At 43.0% G+C, this 6,000-nt stretch overlaps 1 protein-coding gene across 3 annotated transcripts in view; it reads left to right on the top strand.

Annotated features, from left to right (window-relative positions):
* SSTR5 (somatostatin receptor 5) overlaps positions 1–3,477 on the top strand; it is a 135,538-nt gene extending 132,061 nt beyond the window's left edge. For all 3 annotated transcript variants that reach the window (XR_007776247.1, XR_007776249.1, XR_007776248.1), the window contains exon 3: positions 2,250–3,477. The gene's annotated coding sequence lies outside the window, so the exon portion shown is untranslated. The remainder of the gene's footprint in view (positions 1–2,249) is intronic.
* The last annotated feature ends 2,523 nt before the right edge of the window (positions 3,478–6,000 follow it).

Below are 6,000 nucleotides of genomic sequence, written 5' to 3' on the forward strand. Positions count from 1 at the left end.
AGATGGAATTACCCAAAAATTTCTGTGAATTTCAATTTATTCAATGTACAATCCTGCAATTCAGTTAGCCAGGTCGCAGAGCAGGCAGTGTTCTCCCATGTCAATATGCTAACAGTGAGAACAGGCAACTCTGTGCACCACTTTACATGCTAGAACTGTGAATGCTATTGCATGTGCTCTGACGGGAAGTTAAACACTCCCATTCAAGAATATTTTTCTGGTGAGCACCATGAAAGCAGGAAAGGAGGGATATTGCTGTTGGGTCCGCATCTGTTGGGCTGTTCAGGGTATGTTTACACTGCTCACTAAGCCCCAGCTCTGACTCAGGTTTGATCCCAATTCCCCATTCTGTCCACACACAAATCAGTCTGACTTGGGTCAGTAAGCCCTCAGGACTGTGTTCTAGGACCCTCCTAGGGGGATGGGTCAGGGCCCAAGCCCTGCTGTGACTTAAGTCCAAGCCCTGTCATTTTGCAATATGGAAACAGGGCAAGCCACAGATCCGAGCCAGTAGCTCGGATCGTGCAGTATGGATGCGTTAGCGTGACTGTGAGACCCGGGTCAGCAGTTGGAAACCCAGGTTTACAATGCAGTGTGGACGCTCAAGCATGGGCTTGAAAATACTGAGTCCTACAGACCCAGGCTTAGTATGCACTACAGACATACTCTCCAAAAGGACATTTTAGGTGTTGTGAAACAGCGATATAGACCAGTAAATGGGTATAAAAGAATTTGTGTGTAAGACCATTTGGTTGACTCTCAGCGGTAGCAGTTAGTTTCTTTGGCATTGCTCCATTGTGGAACAAGCTGGGAATTCACACCCCAAATCAGTGGATTCCAGCAGATTCATAAGGTCTGTGAATTTGCAGTAGATTCTAGGTCCTCTCGCACACTGACCATATTCCTCATGGGGGAACCACATTACCATAACTTGAATTCCTGATCACCCACTGTCACTAGAACCACCCCAGCCATCAAACACAGACCTGCTGAATTTCAGTCATTGGAGCCTAGGAATTGCCACACTGGATCAGACCCATGGTCCATATTGTCCAGTATCCTGTCTCTGATGCCTCAAAGGAAGGTGCAAGAAGATGTGGGGTGATCTTCTACCTGTGAAAGTCTCATCCTAATTCCTGACAGAGATTCTTTTAAATCCTGAAGCATGGAAATGCAAAGAAAAATACGACTTTTCATGTTTGTCAAGTGCTTTGTAGAGGAAAAGAACTGTAAAGGCTCGTGCACAACTCTGTGTACTGAAAACACTTAAACAGTTTGCCAGAACCTTTCTGCTTTAGAGTATAAAAAGACCATGATCTTGACAGACAGGAGACTAGCTGTGTTTGTAATTCCCTGCTCAAATTATCCAGGCAAATAGGTTTTCAAAAGCTGCTACTTAAAGAGAAAATGCAAACATTCTCATTTGAAGAAAATATCATGGAGAGAACAGGCGCTTGTATTCAGGAATCAGCGACTGCTGCAGTTCAGGACGGCAAATATAGCTTGAAAACATAGGTAGACAATGACCCCATTGTGAGAAATCAAACCTAGTTGTTGAAGCACAGAGTGTAAGTTGACTCAACTGCACAGTATATGATAAGAACCATCAGGCAAGAACCCAGGGAATCTTCCTAAATCTGAGAGGTTCAATGCATATGTGTTAGGGCAGGTCTGCGGGGGAAAATTGATCTAAACTACACAATTTGAGTTATGTTAGTAGCGTAACTCAAGTCAACATAGCTTAGATCTACTTACTGCAGGGTCCACACTACGCGATGTCAAAAGGAGATGTGATGTTGAGGCGCTCCCTCAGCTGAAAGTGAAATCTTAGGCTGATTCATATATATGGGGGTAGTTAGAGATTTTTATGATCACTTTTCTAGCTCCATTTACCCATGGAGCAGAAATTGGTTTCAGAGGCTATGTCTACATGACTGTGGTAAGTCAACCTAAGTTACACAACTCCATCTATGTGAATAATGTAGCTGGAGTTGATGTAGCTTAGGTAAACTTACTGCGGTGTCTACACCACACGGTGTCAATGGGAGACACTCTCCCGTTGACTTACCATACTCTTCTTGTTCCAGGTGGAGTACCGGGATCAACTGGAGAGCACTTTGCCATTGATTTAGTGGGTTTTCACTTGACCCACTAAATCGATCCCCCATGCATCAACTATTGGAGTGTTGATTCGGCAGTAGTATAGACATAACCTAAGTGGGATAAAATTCTTTGTGTGTCAATTCCAGAAAGAGACCAGAAAACGAATCCTCTTTTCATGCAGTTCCTGGAAGAATAAGGGTCTTGGCCCATTCAGTGTACCAAAGGAATGCATGCCAAAGAAGAGCTGATGCAATTTCATACACAGAAGCTGTTCAGGTAAAATATCCTTTATCTTATAACCATTGGAGATATATAATTACAAGGTAGGGAGAAAGCTAAATATCATGTTCTCCCTCTAGCTATTTCATTTCCTCCCCACCCCACGATGTGTCAATCCATCTCCCTGACCCTACTGTTTCCATTCTCCATGTATTTACACTGACAAGAGACTGAATTAATTAATGGGGGATGGCAAAAGGAGGTGAAATAGTACTTGCTGGTGAAAAGAAGAAACACACCTGGAGGAATGGGATGTTGTCCTTTATTTCAGTGTGATTGTGCAATCCCCAGACATTATCTACTATCCACATGGCACTCAGCTTGAATCATAGTCTTCCCACATTGCATGGTATTGTTTGCACAGTAAGAAGCTGAACCAGCAAGGTGTTTAAGCCCGCTATCCATCCAGTGGGAGCTGGGGGCCCACTCAACATTTCAAAGCATCGAGTTGTAAATAATCAGAAAGAGGCCTCTTGTAGCAAATGCAGAGTGTTAGCTGTAGCCACATACCTGTCCTTATGAAAACGTCCTATGTAATTTAAAAAGAATGAAACTAATAGGGTTCTATAGAAATTAGTCTAAAAACCCAATCCTACTGAATTCTATAACAGGTAAATGCTAGCAGACGGGGAAAAACCTAACCAACGATTGATCTGTGATGGGAATGTTTCTATTATTGAATGTGCATGACTACTGGAAAATATTATTCTATTTTTCTTTATTGTTGGTATATTTATATATGCAGTCTGAGTCCTCAATGAAATAATAATGTAAAAAAAGCAGTAGAAAAGTTGAAATTTTTGTTAAATTGCCCAGGATTTTCCACCACGGTGGGGACGTTCTGTTTCCTGTATCTTCAAGGCGTTAGGTCAGAAAAAGGCACACAATGCTCTCTCTGGGGATGTTAGTCACATAGCTTAGCACACTATGGGAAGGTGCGCAAGCACTCAGGTAAAGTGTAAGAACTATATTGAATAGACTACAGCAATCATGTTTAAGACAGACCTGACACAGAATGTTCAAGGAGACCCACGCTGTCCATGTTTTTCCATGGAGAGTTGACTTATGTCCTTTTCTTTCTTGTGTTTCCCTAAATGTACAATAAAGGGCATGTAGTGTCAAAATCTATGGTTGTTATTTGTGTATGGAAAAATATCACAACAGGAACAATACGTATTTTTGTTCAATTTATTTCAAAACCTAAAAGAAGGGAGGGAAAAACAGATGACACACTACCAAGTTTCTGTTGCAACTGCCTTTTTTTGGAGAGACACTTTGGGTCGGAATGGTACTCGAGTCATAAGGTGGGGAGGCAAACTCCCAGGTATCATGCTTCAGAGGCTACCATAACTCAAAGAGGCATTCAGTCCAGCTGATCAGCAGACAGTCCCCTGGGATCCTGGGAGTCCTAGGCTGGAGGAGGTTGCCAATTGGCCAGGTTTCTCTCCCTTGCAAAAGTGAAGGGAAAAGAAATGTTGGTACCAGAGGGGGAGTGAGACTGAGAGGGAGGAAAGAGAAAGGGTGGTGAACTAAGAATAAGTCAGACTTGGGTGGGGCTGGGGGGAGGAGCTGGAAAAGGGAAAACTATGGGGTGGGAGAACTCTGTTTTGTAGGGCGAGGGAGGCTCTAGAAAATGATTCCACTTGGGCTGGCTCTGAGCTTTGTAGCACCTATTAGCACTGTGCCATTAATCAAAGAAACGCTGTAAAGCACTGCTCTTCTCAGCAAATTCCATTAACTCCTTGGCTGGGGCGGGGCTGGGGGAAGAGAGGAGATAATTAATTACCACATCCTGTATAAACAGAAATAAACTGAAATAACTTCGGGCAACAGAACCAATTATACAATTAGGCTAATCACTGTCCAAAATATTTTAAAATCACTCATTGTGTAACAAGCAAAGTAGCACCGTAAGTGGTCATCTCCAATGCAAATAAATAGGCAGAGAGCAGAAGCCTAACTCATATCACGTTCCGTACTGCCAGGTTCCAAAATACATTGTCTTCTAACAGCTCAGCTAGCTGGGCAGACTGAAGCATGGTAGCATAGTCCCACTTTATACCAGACATTGCAATACGCACTCGGGGTGAAATTAGTCCCTTCACAGAGGACCAGGTTAACACTCTATTTAGATAGACAGGGTTGGTGAGGTCCAGTATCTTTTATTGGATCATCATCTGATGGTGAAAGAGGTACGTTTTGGAGCTTACACAGCGCTTTCCCGGACCTGAAGAAGAGCTCTGTGTAAGCTCCAAAGCTTGTCTCTCTAATAACCTGGGACCAACACGCTACCCTGCAAACTCTGTTTAGAGGGCTCTCGTCTCCATAGTAACTAAACACTTCATAATCAGTAATGGATTTTATCCTCACAGCACTCCTGGGAGGTGCTGGGCGGTATTATCCCCATTTTATAGATGCTGAACTGAGGCACAGAATGGGTTAAGTGACATGGCCAAAGTCACACAAGACATCTGCAACTGACCCCGGAACTTAAGCCACACCTCCTTAAGTCTCAAGTCATGGCCTTGTCCACCAGTTTGTCCTTCCAGCCCTGCTTTCTGCCCAGAAAAGAAGGCTAAAGTGGGACTTATAGGGCAGAAATACCTGTGCCTGTGCAAGATGTAGTCGAAGCCAAAAAAAAGCCCACTATACATGTGACTTAGAGGCCATAGTGAGTTGCTATAGAAACGGCTGCATATATTATCCACAGAATGATAAAAACAGATTGTTTCTTCCCCTCTGAGGACTGGGAATAGGCTGCTCTGTAGTCAGGGTGTGATCCTGTGAGGGGCTGACAGCTTCTTGTGAGTGACTAGACTTCAATGGGGCGGGAAGGGCACTCAGCCGCTAGTGGAAATGGGCTCCTTGCTCTGTAGCATCTGGAATGTTAAAATCTTGTTTTCGGAAGCCATGGCATCCTATTACTCTGTCCAGGGCAAATCCAGAGAGCCCGCTGCAGTCCTTCCTCAAACCAGCTTCCTCTAAAGTTAGCAGGTAGGGAACTGTCTGGAGGATATGGTACTGAATTACATGGACTATGGTTCTGATCCAATGTGGCTATGCCTATAGTGCTATGGTAGGGAAAACACAAGGGAGTATGACATGTTAGTACTAAAGAAAGTATATTATAATGAGCAGAGCTGGTCAAATAGTATTAAATGAACCAAAAATCAGGACAATTAAGACAATTTTGGTTAGCAACCCAGGCAGAAAACATGCTCCTCATTCTTAAACATTTGCTGATTAGTTTGGTTGAATACATTTCAAATGATGGTTTGGTCCCAATGGAGGTGGACAGTTGGTCACTAGACTCTTTTCTACTTGCTGATTGACTTAATGCAACTTTCAAGAATTTTCAAGAAACTTTCACAGTTAATGAACTTTTCCATTGAATGCCAGTGGCTGTATGGGGAGTCCTGAAGAACAAACATGATGCTATCCTAAAGACAGCAAGTCAAATTCAAGTCAGTCACAGAGGCAGCTGCTGTAATTTACACTGGCATATTGGGGAACAATTAAATACCTGGGGCCTAAAGTTGAATAAAATACTTCAAAATGCAACAGGCAAAGTTATTGACAAGACTTTTTAATGACTCATAAACAGAATGATAAGATTTT

This window comes from Gopherus flavomarginatus, chromosome 9 (genome assembly GCF_025201925.1).
Source record: "Gopherus flavomarginatus isolate rGopFla2 chromosome 9, rGopFla2.mat.asm, whole genome shotgun sequence".
Taxonomy (NCBI): Eukaryota; Metazoa; Chordata; order Testudines; family Testudinidae; genus Gopherus; species Gopherus flavomarginatus.